Genomic DNA, 25,683 nt, shown 5'->3' with positions numbered 1-25,683 from the left:
GAGGAGAGCACATGGATTGTGCTTCTTTACAGCCAATCAGGGAGTGACACATGTCACAGGGTGAGAGGATGGAGGAAAGGGGAAGGATGAGTCAACAAAGGAGGCTCAAGGGATAAAATCTTCATAAAGACCCTCATAATGGCTTGTAAGAGCAATAAAAGGGCTTGGAAGAGTCATTTATGGCCTAGTGGGCTTCATAAAGTTTTATGGTTGGGATATTTTGAAGGAGATGAGAGGAATTTCGACTTGGGCTTGATTAGGAAGGTTTTAAGCTTTCTTAGATTTGTGCAAATGATTAGAGGATGGATTAGGATGGTTTAGGATTAGCTTAGGGATAGGCAAGTGGATGGCATTTAATGAGGGTGGGTGAAGGAGAAGATATTTGTTAACTTTGGCTTGGGTTAGTAAGTTTTAACCCATGTTTAGGGAATGTGACAAGGTTAGGAGGGGATTAAGATTAGGTTTAAAGACATCTTCTAGAAGAGTCTAGACTTTGGATGAGGATAAAGACTTTCTAGAATAGTCTAGAACTTCCTAGGATGAGGATGAAGACTTTCTAGAAGAGTCTAGAACTTCCTAGGATGAGGATGAAGATTTTCTAGAAGAGTCTAGAACTTCTTAGGATGAGGATAAATTAGATTTTTAGGAAATAAATAAAATTTTATTTATTTCAAGGGTTTGGGTTGAGGAGATATTTATTAAAAAAAAATTAATAAACATGAGGATTAATATTTAATCTTAATTAAATATTTTGAGTTGGGATTAGGGGTAAGAAATGATGGGATTAGCCTTTAATCAAAATTAAAGAAGGATTAGAAGATTTAGGAAGAGGTTAGTGGTCTTAAGGAAATTGGCCAAGTTTTGGGCAAAAAATAAATTTTTTATTTATTTTGGGTTTTTTGGTCAATTTATTAATTAAATAATTAATAAATAAGGAAATAATGTTTAAATAAAATTTAAATTTTTTTGGGAGGGATTCCTTAATTAAATATTTTTAATTAAGATAAAGGGATTTAATGGCATAAAAATTAATTAATTAATTAATAAATGATGATGTCATCAGAAATTTTTTATAAAATAAAAATACTTTATTTTCTAAAGGTTTTTAGGTGTCTACAGTAGTGATAGCATTGACCAAGCTAGGTAATGTGAATTGAGTGATTCCATTCATATGCCAAGTTTCACATTATTCACTAAGTCACCAGTGTAGACTGAGTTCAATACTACTTAGAAGTGATCATTATGGACCAAGCTTCTACATCTACTGAGTACATGATGATACCAAACATTGATAGTGGATGTTAAGTATCAAAGCCTCACTGATCCATTCTTCAAAACCCAAGTTCTTGTAGTTGGGCCGACTTTGTAATTTTTGTGTAAACTTGTATTGTAACCAACTTTGTAATTTGTATTTGCAGTGGTATAAATGTAATGTATTGTATCACATCCAATGTATGGCATGAAGTAATTTAATAAGTAGAGAAGAGTAGAAGAGTGAATTAAAAAGGCTACATCAGTATAAGGAGCACCAAAGATTTATCTATCATAGCAAAGTGATTACTATACTCAAAGGAATCTCATTCAGCAAACCAAGTTGCAGATCAAAGATCAGCTATTATTTCAACCTAATAGGTTGATCGGTCAAATCCTTTCACAAGGTAGACTTAATAGTCAAGATTATGTAAATCTCTATATCAAGTGCATACTTCATTTTATGTTTGTAAATCCTTTTGTAAGGTCGATCTAGCAGTCAGTGTTGCTCGTAAAAGGTAGATCACCAAAAGTGAGCATTGTAAGTCTTAACAAGCCAAATTTATACTACAGTACTAAAGCTTGTGGGTATCATCCCCATCCCAATTTTACTTTCCATTTGGAAGATTTCTAGGTCACCAAACTATGTGTCAAAGTGTTATAGATATTATGGGGTATAGTCATTAACCTCTTAGGAAGGGCTTAGTCTTTTATTCTAAGGAAGATAAAGTTTCATTTGGAAATAAAATTACATTGGAAAATTTTGAATCTTTTATTTAAAAACAAAAAAAAATAAAAATTTAGGTATAAATATTTAATATTTGATTATCAATAAAATTTCAACAAAAAAAACTGTCGTAAATGTTCAATCAACTAGTGCAATTGAATGGTTCTAGAGGAATCAACTAGAAATCATGTCTTGTATAGTGGAAGGCTTTGATACCCCTCAAGTCTTTGGGTGGCCCTCATCAAGCAGTCTAAACCTCCATCAATTTGTTTTTGTATGTGAGAGAGAGTTATAAGTCAAACTAAGTTCTTAAAATAAATACATTTGATCATTTAAAATACATAAAAATCTACAATTTATCATCCTAGCCCTAACTAAAAGATAATTTCATGTAAAAGTTATGATTCAAATACACATAAGCATGTTTATATTTTTCCCTAAAATTAGAGCTTTCTTTTTTAGATTACTTTTGAATTTGAAGATAATTATATGTTAGTAAGAAATCAGATAAGCATAGGAATCAATGATATTTTCTTATAATAGGTTAAGATTTTAATTGATAGTATTTTTTGTATATTTATTATTGCTATCATTATTTAGACTTGACCAAAATCTTTATAGTCTACCATTTCCATTAGCTTTCACATTTTCTATGCATATCAATTAGCATACTTGCAAGTACAAAATGTGAATATAATTCACTTTTTATTATCCTATTCCAAAGTCTTCAAGCCAAAGTAATAATGTTTCATACATGTTGGTTTAATCTAGTAATATATGGTCTACATTCTTAAGCATTTGGTAAACTTTAATGATTGAATTAAATGAAAAGAAGCTTTTGAATTTGAAATACATATACTATAACTACCATATTTATGGCCCTCAAACACCTATGATACTCTAAGTTTCAATGAGGAGGCCCTTATCATCCTATAAAATAGTCTTACTATTAAAAGTAACATTCTTATTACCCATTAAGGTATCCTAGTCTTCTATGCTATTGTTTTGTCAATCACATTAGTACTTACTAGTACTTATTAAAACTAAAATGAATAAAATAAACCATTTAATGACACATCTTACACATTCTAAGGCCTTCCTTGTTGTGTTTTTCAAATGTATTTAAATTTATAATTACTCACATCAATATGAAAATTGCCAAAGGAAAACATGGTGGAAATATATAACAACAATTATATGGTAATTTTTCACACAAAATATTGGTCCAAAGTTATTTATCCATAAATTTATTTTATTTTACACCACAAAAGTTATAAGGAGCATTTATTTGATTGTGGCTTTTTAATTATTATTGAAGATCATCATGGTTCAAGATTCTCCACATTTTTTCACACAAGACCAAAATATTGTGCATAATTCAAATTTAGAAAATTGTTTACATTATTATAAAATATAATTACATATCACATAATTATAAGTTTGTTAAATGCTACTAAAAAGAGAGAAATTTCAAATTGTGGCACTAGAGGAGAAGAGCAAGTAAAGAAGGAAGGACAACTCAAATCAAAGCACGAGGGGCAAAATGGTGGGTTTCAAGCAAAGATGCAATTGGAGTAGGGAGAAAAGTAGATAAACAAAATAACCAAATTTTGATGGATGATTTTTTTGTTGGGAAAAGTGAAAGATAAAATGACCTTTGGAGATTGAGATACGTTTTATAGGAATGAAGAAGAAAGCATTCTCATCGGAGAAAAAAGAATCTAATTAGAAAAAAGACAAAGATGTGATGGAACACCTGGAGTAGTAGAATGCAAGATGAAACTTTCTTATATTAATAATCAGCTTCCAACTTTGATCAAGTGGGTTCTAGATGTTTAAAATAAATCATAATGAATATCCAAGGGCATCATGGTAATTTCAACAAAATGACATCCCAAGTCCAAGATAAATCAAGTGAGGAGGAATTTTGATTCTCTCCTAGGATATGGAAGAATAGTCAAAGAAATTTGTTAATGACGAATTCATATTCTAGAAGACAAAAAATATGAGATTCAAGGTATGGATGATTTTGGAAAGACTAGGTTAGGATCACAAACCACTATAGGATGGGGGGATGAATCAGTGTTGTAGAAATTTAAAATCGATACATTATTTTTTTACCTTAACCATTTAAACATCCACATAAAACTATATAGGAAAATAAACCATAGAACAATAAAGAAGTCATAAAATCATGATTTTTTTTTAAGAAACTTTAGCCAAGTGTACAAAAACAAAGAAATTCATAGTTTAACCAGCCATAACCCATTTTGAGTTTCACTTGGATATCAACCTTTATCACCAAAATATGGTTCTATACTCATTATGAAACCTAAATTGTTACCAATCTTTGATATGGAGAATGACAAAGAAATGAAGTTCATTGATAAAATTCATCATTTATAGTAGAAATCTCATGGAGTTTTGGAGAAAACTAGGAAGAAGTATAAACAAAGGCATGATGAGCATCAATCTCCTCATTATTTTTAGGTTGTGGATAAGTCATGGTTGCATTTCTTGAAAAAATGATTGTAATGCCCTCATTGGAAGCTTTGCCCTCTTTTCTATGGTCCATATAGGATCATCTGTAATGCCCCGCCAAGGGATCCAAAAGAATTAACCTAAAGTTTGCCAAACATTTTTTTTTTTGAGAACATGAAAGATAACATCATACACCTCAAACACAGAGTAGCAGAAGTAATGACATGTAATCATCTAAAGAATACATAACAAGTTACATTCTTTAAGGATCCCAAGATGTTGAGTCACATTTAATCTAACTATACTAAGTCTAAAAACTACCACATCAACATGAAAGAATAATCAAAAGTCCAAATACCATAATATACATTCATTTTCAAATGCCTATTTAGAATGCTCAATCATCCACTATACATGTCATGGGGTATGAAAGGCTTAAAAGAATAAACATATGTAAAAATAAAGATGCATCATCCTCATTGAATTTATGATACAAGTACAATAAAGTAAATGAAACTAATAACATACATGATACATCCATCCATAAATAAGGATATAACAATCATCGTAAAAGATAACCATCCATCATAAAACACAATTAATCTAAGTGTGCGGTTCCTCCCAATCGTCAATAGCATCATTAGACCATCATGGGCCCTAGCCATCCCTCTGTGCATAACATCCCAAGTCACCGAAGAGATCATCGGTATTATCATAGTAGGAATGTCACTCCTAAAACATACTACATCATATGCAGAAAGAAATCTAACATGCTACAACACATACATAAGAAATCTAATAATGCAAAATAAAGCATAAGATAATTCTATAAGTAAATAGCATCATCTATCACATGCTAATCATCAATATAAAGAATCATGTTAGCAAATAACATCCAACATAAGATATAACATCCATCATAAAGATCCAAGAACATAATAAAGGTAAATGCCAACAAAGAATGCACTGGAGGAGATAGTCTCAAGTCAAATCCACGTGTCAAAAGTATATCATCCAAGAATCACCAATCATCATTGATGAAAGTGAATAACCACAATAAACACATTCAACAATAAGTACACCACCAGAGGTACACACAACCTCTATAGAGGAGACTCAAGCTACATTCTAGGGAGTGTCATCACATGGTTGCTTGAGTTACCTTGGACCAGTCTCTCAATAGACCCCAGACCCTCAAGCGTTGAGTTACTCTGGACTAGTTACTCTAAACCTCGGACCCTCAAGGTGGCACATATGGAACTAGAAAGCCCTCTCATGAAGATGAGGCAATCATCCCATTCCCATCCTTAGTCTATACAAGAACTTAAGGCATGGGTAGGTCAAATATCTCTAACTTATCTTTTTAGTATGTTTCCCCAAAATTATTAATTACTAGATTATCACTTATTACATAACTTGCAATAGGTTACCCTGGTACTGACCACTTTGGTCCCTGGATCCCTACTGCAAGCCACTCCCAAAGACATATACCTAGACAACCTCTTTTAAGAACATAAAACACAGTTGTGTGCCATACCACAACAATCACAATAATCAAACTCGGTTATTTAACAAGCAACTTGAAAATAAGTTGGTACTTCCACCCAAGTACACATAAATGCTCCACCAAGTAAACCTCATAAATATAATTTCCAATTTGAATCATAGGACATATCATGACATCCATCCACATAAATAGTATAAAGGATATCTCACAAAACCTCAGGTGTATACCCTAGTTTGGCCACAATCAAAGAGCCATATAAAATCATCTCAATTCTAAACAAATGACTGGAAAACATCAAAAGATAATCCACAATGTTCACATCAACTCTCCATGAGTAACTTGAAATGCAACAAAAAGACAAACATAATACTCACAACAGTTCTTTACAATCAACTGAAAGACATTAAATTGTAATCCGCGATATCCATTGCATAACCTAATCATCAATTAAATTTAGTTAATTCTAAAATTAATTAAATTAACTAATGGTTACATGACTATATCAATAACTTTCATTCCATACTTCCCATTTACCTTTCCCCCAAATAAATTTCGTTTGTGTAGATCATTAAAGTAATGCACTTAAATTATCAACTTCTCTTATCATTTAATCACAATTAATTCTCATTTAATTACATTAATTAGTACAGTAAATAAAATTCCAATACAAATTTGAATGCTTTAATAATAAATTAATTGAGGCTTCTCTAGGTATTATCATAATTTAAATCTCTCAATTAAATTATTATTAATAATAGTTTATCATAACTTAAGTGGTTATAAATAATAACCTGCCCACTTTAATTAAGAACTCATAACTCCTTAAAAGAGAATAGAATTTAATACTTCATATTCATTGACCCATTCTTCAAATAAGAAAATAAATATTATTTAATAATTAATTAAATAATATTCATAAATCACTATCATACATTTAATAAACACGATGATGGGTGAGATTAATTACTAATATATAATATTAGTAATACTACCTATATTGACTATTAGTTTAATTAAACATAAATAATTTTGCTTTGATAAATATTAATATCGATTCACTACTATCATTATTCCTGACATGATTAATGGAATTGACAATGTTTGAGCGAATCATATATGCATATATTTGTATTGAAAAATACTTCAATTGGTGTTCCTGACGAACTCTTATCAAAAATTGAAGACAAGAATAGCTCTTCTTAATATTTCTTCTAAAAATCATGACAAAGACTTAGTTTTTCCTTGCTAAGCTCTTTTTGCACTAACACTCCCCATTCCAAAATGGAATTCAGATTATTCTAACATATGTAATTGAAATTACATATTTTTGTTAAACTTAGCACTACATAAAGTCACTATATTCAATAATAAAAATATTCGCACTCATAACCCATTGCACTAAATATTTAATAAAACCTACATCAGAGAGGACAATTCAATTCTAAAATTCAACGCTCAACAAAAGATAAACGGACCTTGACTTTGATGTTAAGTGAGTCAAAAGCAACCATATCCTCAACATAGCAATGTTTTAAAGGATGTAAAGATTACATAACGAAAAAATTGCACAAGATTTCTAGTAAAAGTAATAAAAAGGGTTTTAACTTCTCAAACCTGAGATGCAAACAATACAAGAGATCTAGAATGGCCAGGGCTATCTAGAGGGAAATGCCCCATCCACTCAGTGGATTTCAATATGACTGAGTCTGCCCATTTCGCTCCACCCATGCACAGGCCCATCGAATACATTTATAAATTTGACGTAGATTGCCCAGACATGAGCCTGACATGTGCTTTTCACCAAACAACAGATGGATGTAGAGATGTGAGCATGAATGCCAGTTGGCATGCATCATTAACATAACATCAAATTCAATTACATTAAAAGGGAGTTCACTAATATTTTTAGGCGATTAGCAATCGCTACAAGGCCACTAACCTAACAAAGACCCCCAACCTTTTATAATAAGCCACATAGCCCATTCGATACCGCATGCACACTAGTTTTGCTGATGACTGCTCACATGGGGTGATAATGACATTAAGAATTCGCACCCAATTATTTAGATATTCCTATTTTTTTAATATGGACCGTGGAAACTCAAAATTCAATGGATATAAGCAATCATAACAGTCAGATTATTCTCTACAAATCTGGTGAACTGTACCCAATATATCTTTCCTCTTGACACTGTGACCTTTTCCCTCAAACAATATAAGTACTTCCTATCCCAAGTAAAGGTTATCAAGCATTGTATTATCACGTTGGCTCTAGGTCTTTAATGACGTCTGATATAGTTAGCTCAAAATCTGACCAGAATTGACATCAGTATGTGCCTATGAATCATTCATATATATTGAAGGAGTTCGTAGCTAAGAACTAGAAGAAGCAAGTGAAGATGGGGAGGCAATAGCTATAAAGCTTATAATGGAGTGACATCTGCTGAGTTATTCAGCTGGAATTTTAAGAGCCCTTTTATTGATCCCTACAGAACACTTCTGGACCTCGAACTATTTTACAAATTTAAAGACAATGGTCTCACATAGATCTAAATGTAAAAACTTCATATGCAGACATTTCAAGCCTCTCTTTTGTTACAAAACAAATTAGTTATTTCTTCCAAGCCCTAAATTATTTGAAAGAGTAGGGAGGAAGATTCAGAACGTACAAGATGATACTTTCTCAAATACAACTTGAGAAACTCATGAACGATTTCTTGCAACTACAATGGTTCGTGATGCCCCAAAATGGGACTGTTACATAACAGTATTTATAAAGAACTGATTCCAAAACCAAGCTCCCCTCTTGGCATCGATTATCAAAACAATAACAATTACAATAACTCCTTGATTCAAACTCAATACATTAACAATCAAACCAATACCTAGCAACCTGATATATATGTATATATGTTCTAGTTTTCATACAGGAATTAAAAGTATTGACAAAAAGGAACAAAAGACTTCCTAGAATATAATTCATTGATCATTAAAGCCATTAAAATATTCATACAATCATTTAGTACATACGAATAGAACAGAAAGAGAGAGAGCAATGGAATATGTGAAATGGTCATGAGTACTTAGCTAGACTCTAATGCTAATTCATTGTGCCTCCGGAGTCCATAGGTAAGTCCCCTCCTTCAACATTCATAATTCCTCCAGTAATTGAATCTCCCCCCCCCCCCAGTGACTAGGAGTGCTTGTAGAGGCATATGAGGATGTCCATACACACTAGGAGAACTTGTATATAAAGGCCTCTAAGATGCATCTAGAATGTGTCTAGAAAGAACTAGGAGATAAGCATGACAACTAAGCACATAACTTCAATGATAAGAAGATAAACATGATGAGGTATCTAGGATGTTGTAGACACCATGTGCTCAAATAATATGCTAACTCCTAAGTGTAGACAACACGTGCATAATTAGAGTACAAACTCCTGTGTTGTCAACATGACAACTCACGAGAGTTCGCATACACCTATGAATATTAAAATAATGCACATTAATTTATTTAATTGAATTTCTTTATTTAATATTCACTTGACTCCTTTTAAAATTAATTTATTATTATTTTTAAATCTCATGCACTTATCATGCAATCATTACATTTTTAATAAATTAATTTATTTTCCCACTTTAAAATTTATTTTTGAAACTTAATTAATAAAATATTTATTAACTTAAATAATAATATTATTTAACATTTATTTTTAAAATGAACACTAAACATATTATTATTAAGTTAAATAAATATTATCATGTTCCAACTTTGAACTTATAATTTTTACCTCCAAATTTAATTCTTTTATTTAATTAATTTCTCAATTAATTACATAAAATTAAATAACAAAATATCATATTAATTTTCCATTTAATTAAGTCATTAATTAAATCTTTTAATTAGACTTAATTAATAGAAAATACACCAAGGACTCACAAAGTAAAATATGAAAAATCTATCATAGCAAAATGCAAACTAGGGTAGGCTGGCACTACATCATCAAGAAAGTTGGTGAAAATGCATTTGAACTCAACTTGCCTCCATTTTTGGTGTTTATCCAATTTTTAATGTACAACTATTGAAGCCATCAAGTAGATCCTGCTAATGAAATAAATCATATAGATTTGAATTAAGCATTATTTAATCCACACCAAAGTGAGTAAATTATGGAGGGTTTTCTAAATAATTTGAGGAACGATATAGTATATTTGTACTAGTATAGGGGGAAATGTGAATCAAGGAAAATGAAATAATTATGACTTCACCAATCTAAAGAATGCTGAAAATAGTACTTCGATCAATAACCTATTCGCCAATTTGAGATATGTAACCTACAATAAAAATGATTTTTTTCTCGATGGGGTTCTTTCCTTGTTCAAACACCATTTTAGGAATTAACCTTGAATTGAAATGATTGAATTGTAGAATTATAAAACAAATGCATGAATTCAACCTACAATAGTAAAATTTCTTGAATTGAATGTATTGTGATCACTTCACCAATTGATTTGGATCAAGAAGATGAAGACAAAAGGATGTGGAATATGATAAAAATAATCTTGAAGACTAGATAAAATCCTTCATTGACTTGATGCTTGAATCCTTGATCTTCAATGGAGGAATTCCAAGAATGATGCTTGAGCACAAGTTCTTTATCCTATGAATTATTGATGTAGAAATGAAATGAAAAGGCTCCCTTTATAGAGATCTCAAAGTGGCCAATGTGTTGAACTTTAAAATGAAGTAAGATCCCTCTTAAAGTAGAACAATAAATAATTGACTATAATAAGATTCCTAGGGGGAGTAAATAAAGTATTACTAATTTGAATCAATAAACTCCAATTTATTAAATAAGAGGATACACATAATATTAATTTATAGAGGAGATAAAATGTTATCTAGGATAGGACCCGTTTTAAATATTAATTTAAATTAATTAATAAATGAGGACAAAATATTTAAGAGAAAAAAGGTCCACCTTATTTATATTAGTTCTAAATTAATAAAAGGTCCAATGATATTAAATAAATTATTTAAATGGAGGAAAACAAAGGATAAATGTAAATGAATGATAGAATCACAATAAATGGGTACTAAACCTTGACTAAATTGGAGTGATCACAATTTAAGATGGTACATTTAGCCCTCACTTTAGCAAGATTATGGACTCAATCCAAACTCTTGGTAAATAAAAGCACAAGACATAAGATAAACTTATTGCAATCAAGGACACCAAGAATCACCCAAGCCACCAAGGGATTAAGCCCTTGATTATTACAATGTTATAATATGAAAGGAATCATTGACTACAATAAGTAGAGAGAAGAAGAGTGAGATTATTTCACCTAGTAGAGTGCCCACCCTACTATTAATCACTAAAATATTTTCTAGAAAAGATGGCATTGCATGGTTCAATGACATGGTAACCTTCTACTCAACCCATTAGAAGGGTCATCCATAGATTAATATTCTTTGTATCACAATGGAGAGGTCCAATAAGATTGTGTTACATGTGCATGGGACTTAGAAAATTATTATGTTTTACCCATTAACAAGATTTAACATATGTGTGTGCAAATGGAAAAGATGTGAAAAAATGAGGAATGAAGTAACAATGCATAGATTTGAAGATAAATTAGGAAGCATACCAAGCCCATAAGGCTATAGTACCCAAGTCCATACATAGAATCTATATTTGTGATTCAATGAGAAAGGATAGGTCAAATGGGACCTAGCATGTGTGTTTATCATGTTAGTCAACCAAATGAAAGTCATGTGAAAATACAGAGACCATATATGACCCCCTTAAGATGGGAAAATAATTTCTTATTTTGGCATCTTAAGGAAGCGATTAATTAGGGTAAAGTAATTTTAGCATCAACATAGTACCTAGAAGCCAAACCTAGTCCAAACCAAAGAGGTCACAACTCTTATGAGGTCATTGAAGGGTGTAGTGCGACAAGACACCATGAAAGAAGTGAAAATTTAAATACTTGAAAAATATGTCACACTATTATGAGTCTCCAAGCTAAGTGATCTATCTCTTATGAAAACTCACTTGCTAATAATAAGATGGGATGTGACAAGATAAACAAATAATACTCAACCAAAAGAAATAGTGGATCATTGAAAGAATGAAAAACATGGATAAATTTCTCTTTCCCCCCTTCTATAGTAACAAAGAGAAAAAAGGACATATTATGCTACTCACAAAGAATACAATACTGACAATGAATCCCCAAGAAAAATGCTAACAATTTTACATGTCATGGATAAACATAATTTGTACCTATATCTTATTTAAAGACATATTGATTAACATAAACCTTAGCATAAGGAGATATGTGAATAACCTTATTATAAATATTTTGTTGAATCTTGTAATGTAAAGCTTGAACATTTGAGTGTGAGCACTTGATCTTGTGAATGCTTGATGTGAAAAAGAAATGAGAATGCTCCATTGTATAGAGATCTCAAAGTGGCCAATGCCTAAAACTTTAAAATGAGGTATGACCCCTCTTAAAGTGGAGCAATAAATAATTGACCATAATAGGATTCCTAACAAGGGTAAATGAAGGATTATTAATTTAAATTACTAAAGGTCTACCCAAATTTATGAAATAATAGAAGCCACATTATATTGATTTATAGGGGAGATAAAATAGTATCTAATATAGGCCCAATTTTGAATATTAATTTAATTATATTAATAAATACTAATACAATATTTAAGAGAAATAAAGGTCCAACCCATTTATATTAATTATAAATTAATAAAAGGTGCAATGAGATGAAATAAATTATTTACATGGAGGAAATATAGAAGATAAATGAAAATAAATTATAGAATCATATTAATTAGGTGCCAAACTTTCATTAATTTAGAGATCTTCCTATTCAAAATGGTACAATACTATATGGTGAAAGAGGGATAACTTTTTCTTCAAGGAAAGAGTCTTACATGTGAACAAATCAAGCTTCATTTTTCACATTAGTTATAGAGTGTGGATGAAATAGGGCCCATATCATCTCAATGATAATGGAATCATTGCAACATAATTTATGAGGATGCAAATGATGTTGGCACAAGAAGAAATTGGAAAAATACCAAAATCTATTTTTTGATATTTTTTATGTTTTAGTATTTCATATTTTTGGAGGCCATCTTGGCATCTCTCAACTTTGGTCACTCCAAGAAGGTGTAGCACATCTCTTAACCCTTATGGTCACAAGGAAGTAAGAATTATAAGAGCTCTAAGAGCTTAAATTTCATAAGATCATAATTAAGTTAATTAAAAAAATACTTAGCCTAAATTTAAAAAGGGTATCTTAAGATTTGTGGATCTCTAGATTGTCATCTTTCCTAGGAAACTCTTGGGCTTTCTTGATTTGTAATCACCAACAAGAAGGCTCAATTGGAGAGTTGTTTTTATGATTAATGTTGTTCTAATAGTAATGTATGAAGATTCCAAGAGAAATGGATATCTATTAAATAAAGTAATCCAAAAATTATTCTAGAGTTTAACTAATGAATGATAGATTTTCCCATTGGTTCTCCGAAAAAAGTATTTTCACCAAGGAAGCTGAGAGTTTGTATTAGGAATATATCATGAATTGAGTAATGGGTCTACTCTTATAGTGCACCAAAGGGGGTTAAAATTATAAGGAAGAATTATATAATTTCTTTTATCCATAAATATTTTTTAGAGATCAACTATTTGGAATTTCATTTTGAATTATAGATACATTGTTACAAATCATATTATATGCCTTGTCAAAAATAGAATTAAAGTTTTCTTTTGGACCGATTCTTAGGAATGTCATATAGATATTGATAGAAATACTATTCTAGATGAGATTGGGAAAATTACTTTAATAGAGTAGGGGGAAAAGTGTATAATTATCTACAAAGAGTGGAAGTAGATGGCATAAACTTAAATTGGTCATCTCATTTATTCTAGAATAAGTTTTTAATTCCAAAACTAGTTGAGCTTCACTTAGCTAGCATTGCAAAATATAATCACCATGGGGAATAGACTGAAGGTTTTTTCTTAATATTGAAGGTCCTAAGAGATGTATATTATATATGAAAATAAAAGGATGAATTTGGGGATCATCTATTATCGAGTTGTTAGTTAGCTATGGTTTGTTGGAATCATTTCATGTAAATCTTGGGTAGAAATCACCAATGACTCAAAAATATAAATAAATGAATTTTTTCCTAGCACCTAATAAAGAAGAGCTTGCTTTTTCAATAGAGGTGAGAGTATGAAAAAAAATATTTTAAAAGGGGAATTAATGACCTTATATTTGAAACTGCTAGACATAGATCAACACCAAATTATAAATTTAAAAAATGAGTTGATTATGTATGAAGCTTAATGAAGAATCTTTAAGACTTTTAGATCTTTCCCATGTATGTGAGGAGAGTAGAGAAAAGGTCAAAAGATTCACCATGTTGTATTTATAAACAAATACATATGGTTCCCTATCATTAGGTCATGCGATCTTTTTGGATTTAGAAATAGAGGATCTTGGCTAGACTACGAGACTTGATTTTTGTGTATGGGGAAATGATATTTATTAGTGTTAAATTTAATGTAGGTTAAGTTATATGAATTAATTAGTGACATCTTGGTTGAATTAAATTATTTCTATAAAAATCATCTCACAATCAATTACATATATTTCTCTAGGTATTATAAGAGTAGCAACATAATAACATGGGAGAGGCACAATCCTCATTCCCAATTCCTTAATTTCTCAAAAGAAAAAGACATGGCATGGGAAAAGGAAGCACCAAATTAGTGAATGAAATATTTATAAGATAATCACAAAACAAATTAATAATACCTCTAAGCATGTTAGGTTTTGGTAGGACAAAAACTGTGATGAAAGGAGTTCATAAAGTGGATTAGTCTCATACGGCTTCCCTAAAAAAACTCACACTATGCTACTCTGACTTTTATGTGGAAAATATTTCTTATTTGTATTTCCAACATATATTTCATTCTTGTTAAAATAATTTTTGTCATTAATTTCAAATTTATAGTATTCTAACCTTGGATTTATTTCTCTCTCACCTCCACCTTAAGAGGGTTTAACGAAGAAGATAGACAATATTCTTTTGAAATATGAAATGATGGATTGGAAAAGGGAAAAAGGATATACCTTTACAAACCTAAAAATTATTTTTCAAATGAGATTAAAAAAAATGTTAAATCTTTCCATATTGGCTAAAAAATGTGAGGCAAATAAAACCCATAAATTGTTTGGCATTCTATTAGGGTGACTTTCCTTGACATGGGTGATCTTGTGGAATACTGAACTCAAGGTTGACCTCTTCAACACTATTAAATTATGTGTGATGTAGGTTATAATTTTCTATTTTTTAAGAAAGGTAAAAATAGTATTTGAATCAAATTGTTTGCCAATCCAAGCTCTGAAACCTGCAAAATAAAGGGTTTATTATTTCTTTCCTTTTTCGCCAGGGGGATCACCTTAGTCAAACCCTAGTTTAGGAATCAACCTTGAATTGAAATAATGATATATTTATAGCAAGTAGTAGTGATAGATCTAACATTAAGAAATGTTAATCTATGTATGTGCTCTTGAATTTAGAAATTAAATAAGTATTTAGATGCAACAACCTTGACTTAGCTTTAAAGATCCTAGGAAAGGAGATCAAAGTGAGAAAAAACCTTCATGAATTAATGTGCTTGAAATATTCCTTAGGAAAAAAATTTAGATGAATGTATATCTCAAGAGGATGAACGTAGAATATGCAACAAATGACCTTGAATAAATGAAGGAAGATCTTGAATGTTGAAAATAATATAGAAGATCTAGTGTAAAATACTTTATTAGATTGAATGTATTAATTCTTTGAAATGTCCCTTTTCTGATTTTACATGATATTTCAAGCCTCAAATCAGATCTTTAAAATCAAACAACTAATATCCCAAAGATCCACCCAATTTCTTAAGAAACCCCAAATCGGGTATGCTAGAAATTGTGCCAAAAGCTTCACAGCTTCACCTATTATTAATAAATCTGAAAGTAGAAATTTTGACAGAAAGTTTAGCAGCATAACAGCCTACAAAATTAAATTTCCAGATCTATATAGCCTTTACACAACAGCTCAAAAATGTAGGACAAAAACTATGCTCATCGAGCTCCTGAAATTAACACAAAAATGCTCGGAAACACCACAAAAACACTAATAAACTATCGTAGAAGTTTAATCATGTCCCAATACATATATTCAGCTCTATTTTGACAGCTTAAAGTTTGAAATACAGCAGCAACCAAAACTGATATGAAATGCTCAACTGAAAACACCAAACTCATGCAAAAAACACACCCAAAAACCCACAAATCTACACTGTTCAGCACAAAGGTAAACTCTGTATGAGCATGCACATGGAATGGCCTCAAACTCCTATCCTTAGCCTTCCTAGAAACCTGCAAACTCCCATTCTTGGGTCTCCCTGGAAACCTGCAAACTCTCGTTCTTGGGTCTCCTTCTCCACAGGTTTGGCAGCCTCTGAAGAATAACAAAGAATGAGCAAAAATCCAGTTCTGCAATCAGCCCAAAATGCCTCCAAACCCCTTAAAAGAGGGCATAACTGTAACTCATGTCCAAGAGAGGTTAATGAAACATATTTTAATAATAATTTTCATTTATTAGTCCAATAGTTTCCAAAGATTAACCTCCTTTTTCCGAAACTTCACTTTCTTGGGCCTGCCTGCCTTAGCAAAGATTATTATTTTTTAATTATTTGAAAAGGGGACATGACAAGTCCTCCCCTCCCAAACATTGCTTGTCCTCAAGCAATGGCTGAACAATAAACCAATCAATCCACCTGGATCCCAAATGTAGTCATGAACTATACTACTACCAATTAACACAAGCTCCTACAATATCCTCTACAATATGACCAAGAGAAATCCATAATCAAACTGAAAATTATAGCTCAACCAAACTCCAAAATCACCACTACCACAGTCAAAAACCCATGAGACACAAGCTCTTAGAACATCAGAACCCAAGTAAAGTGGACAAATCAAACTACCAACACAGTAAATACCATTAACGCATCCCACTGGCCTGTACGGAATGTACAATCCAACTCTGCAACAATGGTGAACACTCTCGAATGAAACTGTACCAAGTATGGAGAATCCACACACTGTACAACTCCTGTAGTCAACACAACTCTGTAAATCATCGGCCACTATCTCATAACCATAACTCCCATGCACTGCTGATGGTGAAAAGACATTACAAGATAAAGAGTAAGAAATGGAATCCAAACCAAATTTGCCTACCATCAACTCCTCAAAACAAGGATCAAATGCTAACTGATGTACATACCCTGCAATATAATGTTGATTAAAAAAACCAACCTCAGTCAACAGCTCACCATGAACAAGTGATACAACCCACTGTGACTGATCACTAGCTAAGTCAGGAGATGTCATAGCCAAAGGAGTAGAATCAATAACAACACCCACTGAAGCATCACTCCCAAACTCCTGCTCTAAGTCACATATTATCAAGCTGTCAATTGTAGAACCTATCACCATGTCATGCCCATCACAACTCTCATCTTGAGGCATCAAACTGTCCCATAACTGATGATAAGCACTAGGAACCAAAGTACATCTCTGTATCATCATCTCATCAACATGGTCATCAAAGGTATGTTGATGAGCATACCTCATAGTGTAATGCTGATAAAATGCGCCAATCTCAGTCAGTGGCTCAGACTGTAATCCAAATGAAACTAACTGCAATTGATCATTAACCATGTTAGAACTAACTACTACCTCCAAAGATATCACCAAGGGAGTAGTATTACTAGCAAGAACCATGCCAACTATTGACTCACCAACATCACACATGATCTTTGATACATCTCTAGTCTTCATGCCATCAGTACTGGAGGCCACCCCCATGTCAGGCATACCACAAAAATCTGCTACAACACCCAACTCAACTAAACCTGACTCTAATGGGAATGAACTTGATATGCCAATGTTAGTATCAAGGATGGATGCATCCCCATCTCCACTATCTCTGACAATCTCGGCCATGGACATCCTCGGATCACCAAACACCACAGCTTGTGACTGTATAGAATCAGGTAAAGATTGTAGTCGCTCTAACTCCATGGTCACCTTAGCCAAATGAAACTGTGACTCCTTGAAAGCCAACTGTGTACTCTCAAGAATCTCAGAAGTCACCTCAAGATGCTCAATAAGCTCGCTCACCTCATCTTCCTTGGCCAAGAATGCATCATATGTTGTACTGCCCCACTCCATAAGATAATCTTTGTCGGCTACCAACTGCATATAATTCTATCTCAGAATCCGAATAGCCTCCCATAAAGAGTGGATCTCTGTCAAGGAAAGATAACTGCCTTCCTGCTCATCACTAGTAGGAGAACCCCATCCATAAACTACTAACAACTGACGAGCAGCATCGAAATGCTGGCAAGTGATAGCAATGTCTCGATCACTAACTCTCAACTGATTAGACACATGATGGCACTGGCTTGAATGTCTCCTACAAACCTCCTCTGATGCACTGTCTAAAGGAGTATCCTCAAAGTTACTAGTCTCTAGAGTATTACCATCCATGTCCTATGAATCAACTCTAAAGCTCATATCAACATACAGAGTATCAAAAACTATAGCACTGCTTTCCAACTCCTCTGTAGCCAAAGAAACTAAGTCTTCAAAACTGCCCACTGCATCCTCCTAGATGTCATCAATGCCAATGTGATCCTGGGACTCATCTATATACACTGCCAAATATGAAATATCATCAACACATTCTAGCAAGTATGGTCGACTGGATATATGAACAAAGCCCAACATCGGTGTATAAAAACTAATACCAACATCAGACAAGATACTGGCACAAAAAAAGACAACACCATGTAATATGCTAATCAAATCCATGATAGCACCCAAACAAACACTGCTACCAAAAAGTGTTAAAGATCTCCAGTCAACTGAATCCCAAATGCCAATATAACAATCTCGAGTCCGTATCCGTAAACTAGAATCAACTGGTAACTCAAGAAAAATCCTCACCTGAGTAATATGAGCAATACCAACTAACTCTACATACCTATCATGATGAGATAATGAAGTCACAATACTATCTTTGTTCACCTTCAGCTGGCTGGACAAATCATGTGAAGTACTACCAGCCTCAACCTCATGTGGTGAAGCATCTAACTATGCCTGGTACTCTTTCTCAGCAAAATCATGAATGCTCAATGTCTGCTCATCTCTACTAGGTATCTCACCATCCTGTACAACAACATCCTCATAATCATCATCTGAACCCACTACACTGTAGTCACTGCCTATTGTAACTATACCATCCTGAATACCTATGGCATCACCCTTTGACGACCTGTAAACAATTGTCTCAATTTGAGTATCAAGTTGACCATTACTATCAATCTATGTAATATCCTTTCCCACCACCTCCTGTGGTAGAGTAGAATCTGAGACCTCTACCTGGCTATCAGCTAGCTCCTCAAACTCCTCATGCAAGTTCTTGGGAATTGTGTCATCTGTCCTGTGAGAAAATCTGCCAAATAGAAATCCAGTCAACTTATCCACCTTAGCTGGGTCGGACAACATGTCATTCATTATACGATGGTGCTCAATCAACTGTTCAGACATGTCATGGCTTATTTTCATAAGTTTATCTCAAATGTCTAAATAACCATCCTTTCTACTGTTTTGACTCTGGATATCAATTGTCCAAGATCGTGTCCTCTGAGACTCTTTACTATACCTGTCCATTCTGGATAAAGTAGAGTGTAACCCCAATAGGATATAACTTCTTCAAACACCAAGAACTAACATGAAAATGATTAGAAGTAGTATGCAACCATATATTTTGACATGCAACTAATTAGAAGCAACATGCAACCACCAAATTATGACATGCAAGATTTGGGTAGTTGTCAAAACTGACATGCAAGATCTGGGTACTTATCAAAACTGACATGCAAACTTCTACAACCACCAAATTCACCAAGAAATAACATGAAAATGATTAGAAGTAGCATGCAACCATATATTTTGACATGCAACTGATTAGAAGCAACATGCAACCACCAAATTATGACATGCAAGATTGGGTAGTTGTCAAAACTAACATGCAAACTTCTACAACCACCAAATTCAACAAGAACTAACATGAAAATGATTAGAAGTAGCATGCAACCATAAATTTTGACATGTAGCTGATTAGAAGCAACATGCAACCATAAATTATGACATGCAAGATTTGGGTAGTTCTCAAAGCTGAAATGCAAGATCTGGGTAGTTGTCAAAACTGACATGCAAGCTTCTACAAACCCTCAGGCTGGCAAGATCATGGCTCTGATACCACTGAAATGTCCCTTTTCTGATTTTACATGATATTTCAAGCCTCAAATCAGATCTTTAAAATCAAACAACTAATATCCCAAAGATCCACCCAATTTCTCAAGAAACCCCAAATCGGGTATGCTAGAAATTGTGCCAAAAGCTTCACAGCTTCACCTATTATTAATAAATCTGAAAGTGGAAATTTTTATAGAAATTTTAGCAGCATAAAAGCCTACAAAATGACATTTCTAGATCTATATAGCCTTTACACAACAGCTCACAAATGTAGGACAAAAACTATGTTCATCGGGCTCCCGAAATTAACACAAAAATGCCCGAAAACACCACAAAAACACTAATAAACTATCTCAAAAGTTTAATCACGTCCCAATAAATATATTCAGCTCTATTTTGACAGCTTAAATTCTGAAATACAGCAGAAACCAAAACTGATATGAAATGCTCAACTGAAAACACCAAACTCATGCAAAAAACACACCCAAAAACCCACAAATCTACACTGTTTGGCACAAAGGCAAACTCTGTATGAGCATGCACATGGAATGGCCTCAAACTCCCATACTTATCTTTCCTAGAAACCTGAAAACTCTTGTTCTTGGGTCTCCCTGGAAACCTGCAAACTCCCGTTCTTGGGTCTCCTTCTCCACAAGTTTGGCAGCCTCTGAAGAATAACAAAGAATGAGCAAAAATCCAGTTCTGCAATCAGCCCAAAATGCCTCCAAACCCCTTAAAAGATGGCATAACCGTAACTCACATCCAAGAGAGGTTAATGAAACATATTTTAATAATAATTTTCATTTATTAGTAAAACGGTTTCCAAAGATTATCCCCCTTTTTCCGAAACTTCACTTTCTTGGGCCTGCCTGCCTTAGCAAAGATTATTATTTTTTAATTATTTGAAAAGGGGACATGACATTCTTGATCTTAAATGGAGAATTTGTTTGAATTCTTGAAGTGTACTTGAAGAATGCTAAAAAAATTGAGAGATTGATTGCTTGCACATATGAGACTATGGATGAATAAAATGAAGTAAATGGAGGGGTTTATAAAGGGCTCAAAATTTACTAACTCACATAGGTTGACCCACCTAGAAATGAACACCCCAAAACTCCTTGAATATGGGACCCAAGTAATGAACCCAATATGGGGTCCAAATAGGTACAAAATGCATCCCAGATTGGTATATCAAGGATGTACTCTTGGTTTGATAAGGGTGCACTAAATTCCTATCAACCAATGCCCAAACCCTTTTAGATCCACTTAGGTCCTGAATAGGTCCCAAATCCCAAAAATGAGGTAAAGAACTTAAGATATAGCCATTTTATAGTGCAGATAAGAGATTCTAAGTGATTGGATGAAGGAAAGGGAGGACCTACATGCTTAGATCCTACCTCGAGCTTTATGCCATAAAAATAGGATCTTCAATGAGGTACAATTAGGTGTTATCCCAATTCCACCTAGGAGATAGGAGAAGAAAAGGGAAGAAAGGAAGAGAAACATAGACGAATGATGAAATTTCATCAAATGAGTACTTAATCATCATTAAATTGAGGTTCTTCCAATTTAGATGATACATTTATCCCCCACTTTAGTGAGGGTTTGGATTAACCCACACTCACGATAAAATAGACAGAAGAAGAAGGGAAGAATCTAGTGAATCAAAATGAGATAAAAAATCACTAAGTCAAGGAGAATAAGCCCCAGAGACAAAGGGTCCTAACTCTACATCCATGCAAGAAAGTGCAAAAGCAAAGAAAAAATAAACAAAATCCAAATAGATAAAGACAAAGAAAGGTTTTAGTACATATCTAATTCAACCAAGGAAAGAGACTTCAACGAAAGAAATGTCTCACCCATTAATATTATATTTGGAAAGATATCACATGAGCATAAATGATGACATAAAAAATGAAAGATAAACATCATTAATATTATAGCTTCAAAATTTCTATCTCTACTAACATGAAATCAAAAGAGAGAGAAGTGAGAGAAAGGTGATTACCTTGCCCAATAGAGTTCCCATCCTACTATGAATCATTAGAAGAGATGCATGTAAATGATGATGTTGCATATTCGAATAGGGTGGTAACCTTATAGTCAACCTAGCAAAGATCCATCTATTAACCACCATACTTTGTATCACCATGGCATCATTATGAAAAAATGTGTTACCTATGTATGGGACTTAACATGTTGTGCTTGAGTGTGTTACCTTTATGAGATTTAGTGATCTTGTATGCATTAACCATATGTAAGATTCATCATGTGTGTTTAAAATGATTTACCCATGTATGTGGCTTCATGCAGTGCATAATAGAGAAGATAAAAAAGTAAAGAAATTTTAGTTAAGGGATTATTTTGGTTTAACAAAACAAGGACTTTGGGACAATATCCTAGATGTTAGCCCTCACTTGGCAAAAAGTTTTTTCATGTTTTGGAAAACATGGAAGGTATTGAAGGCCAATAGATTAAGTAGTTTTGTATAAAGTAAGGTAGTTTTGATGGAATGGAATGTGTGTCATTGTATTCTAGTGGTATAATTTTTGAATACACACTTTGTATAATCTATATTGATGCAAACTTCATGATATTACAGTACAATACACATGCATGATCATTTTTGTGAAGAGAGCCACAAAGGATAGATCAAATATTGAAGATATTAGCATTCTCAAAAAGGTTATTTTATCTATATCTTTTGTATACTGATTGTACTATTATATATGAATGTTTGGGTAGTGGGCTTAGTTAGCTACCTTTGTGTTGTAATACCAACCCCTAATATGGTTCAGACTTCTAACAAGGACATATACACTATAAAAACATGCAATAGACTCCTAGTAGGGTCAATATATTTCACATGATACTTTTGATTAGTGAATAATTTTTTGGGTACCATCCCTACTAGGTTTTCCCTTGGCTAGGGTCTCCCTAGTTAACAAATAATGGTGTTATGAGTTGCACTGTGATATGGTTACATTTACTTTTTAGTTTGATCATATATGCATGTACTAATTTTGTTAATGATATCCATAGTTGAGAAAAAGTTTGTGGAAAACCAATTCACCCAACCCTCATCCCCACCCCTCTTGGAGTATTTCCTATTTCTAACAAGATTAGTAACATGTAGTATGCATTTTATATAAGAAAATTGTTCATATTCACCAAGGTGAATTCAACCAATATCTATTGCAATGTCAATGATTAATACAAAGGACAACACATAAATTTAAAAAAATTGGAATTGAAGAACTTGGATCATAGTAAATTGCAATAGTTTCAAGAAAGGAACTTTGAGGAGTTCCATGTTTTTCAAGTACAAGAGGATAATGTAGTGACTTTCAACACTTATAATATTTGACCCAATTGTCTAAGTTTCTTGAAATTTTATAGGTGGATTCTTTAAGAGAACAAATTTGGAAATTTATAACATCTCAGCTTAGTTAGTGGTTCTTTTGACATTTTTTGGAGACAAAAGTTCATTTGGGTCTAAAAATTTACTTTTTTTTAAATCTCTTAAAAAGCTTCTTCTTTTTTGTAATAATTATTTCAAAACAATATTACTGATTTCAAAGAGTACCTACATACATTTATTTTTCTTCGTTTAGTTTAGGGTAGATTTAGGGAAGTAGTTAGTTTTCTTAAGTTATTTTTGAGATTACTAAAATGGAAAATAATATATTTTCTAAAAATGTGCACAAAAATGGTAAATTTTGAACTCGGCTAGATTAGTGCTTAACTTCTTTGCAATTGAAAGAAATTGGGTGAATAATGAATAGTTATCAATTCAAAACATTTTGGTGTGTTTTTCTATATTTTTATGAGTCATGTTTATGGTTAAAATTAGGTTGCATCAACCTATAAAATGGATTTTTTAGCATTTCATCATGTTTCCTTTGTATAGGTGACTACCTCACCAAGGTATCTTTTTAGCTCCTATTTATTATTATTTATATTTATAATAACATGTACATAATTTCCTTGTTTTCCTCTTTAGAGCTCACCATATCTCTAAATTTATTGATCATACCATTTAGATTAGCATAATTATGTAGTATATTATCCAAGTTATTAATATCAAGACAAACCCTCTCACCATGAAGAATCTCAAACCAATTACCATCCATAGTATCCATTCCTACCAAACCTTTGAAAGCTTATTAATTTTGTTTATATTAATATGTGGCACAAGCACAAATGGGTGGTCTTATTCTACTATTTGTAGACTACACACAAGTTATTAGCATGGAAGCATGTGAATATTTAGGTTTTATAATTGTTTTGGTTATCTTGGATTATGGTAAAAACATCACTTCGGAGATTTCTCAAGGATGTATAGATTGGCATAGAAATGTGAAAGGGGCCACAATTTTCAATTATTGTAGCTAATATTATCCCCTCCTTAAGGGTGTGAGTGAATCTAATATTTTTTGTGGAGGAAAATATGTGATGGCATTTAGAAATGAGATCTTTTACAACCTTGACTAGGGTTTATTTTCAATGAAATATAATTATTACCTTGGATTCCTTTTCAATAATGATATTATGAAAGTTCCCTTTGTCTTTAGTGAGAGATATGTTATTAAAAGATACTACCACCTCAAAAAATTCAAGTTTAGATTCTCAAGTTATCGTGGGACCAAATTACTTTAAGATCTCTAGTTATGCCATCCTCACCTACATGTTTTGATATACTATAGTCAAGATCTAGAAGATATATAAGTTCAAATATTCTATTATCTATTTTAAATGTCACTATAATGTGAATATTATTAATCATAACACTCAAAATAAGATTACTATAACTTTTGAGTAACTTAGCAAATGAATAATAGACTATTGAATTACATACAATGTAGAAGAATATTGAGTTTCATATTTTAATATTATAAAAAATTGATTGATGTATTTTTTGAGAATATTTGTAACTTAGATGTATCCTATCTAGTTTGTACCTAGTAGCCTTAATAAAAGAGTTATTAGTTTATGTTGCTTCTTTTTACCATCTTTATTTTAGAATTCCTCTTGGTAAAACACAGAAAATATTTAAAAAATATGTGTCTTATCTATCATCCTTAACCAAACACAAAGAATTTATGCTTTGGTAATTAGCACTCCAAGTCTTCAACTCTGATGTTAACTATGTTGGCCAGTTGATCCACATTCAATTATCTTTCTATATAAATGATTAGGAATGTAGTCTTCATATTGAATAGTTGATTCTTAATTAGACTCAAAAATAGTTGAATTTCATTTTTATCCTTGGTAGCTTTTGGATCTTACAACA

General features: G+C 32.4%; 1 protein-coding gene across 2 annotated transcripts in view; it reads right to left on the bottom strand.

Annotated features, from left to right (window-relative positions):
• Nucleotides 1-4,159: 4,159 nt before the first annotated feature.
• Nucleotides 4,160-25,683, bottom strand: part of LOC149558710 (anthranilate O-methyltransferase 3-like) — a 47,467-nt gene continuing 25,943 nt past the window's right edge. Inside the window, exon 2 of one of the 2 annotated variants that reach the window (XR_016352472.1) lies at nucleotides 4,160-4,599. The gene's annotated coding sequence lies outside the window, so the exon portion shown is untranslated. Of the gene's footprint in view, nucleotides 4,600-4,806; nucleotides 5,129-25,683 lie in introns of those variants that run through there. The other variant, XR_016352473.1, reaches the window with a different exon arrangement.

This window comes from Cupressus sempervirens, chromosome 5 (assembly GCF_028749045.1).
Source record: "Cupressus sempervirens isolate cs-2001-9-10 chromosome 5, ASM2874904v1, whole genome shotgun sequence".
Classification (NCBI taxonomy): Eukaryota; Viridiplantae; Streptophyta; class Pinopsida; order Cupressales; family Cupressaceae; genus Cupressus; species Cupressus sempervirens.
This window is presented reverse-complemented; position numbering and strand designations above follow the sequence as displayed.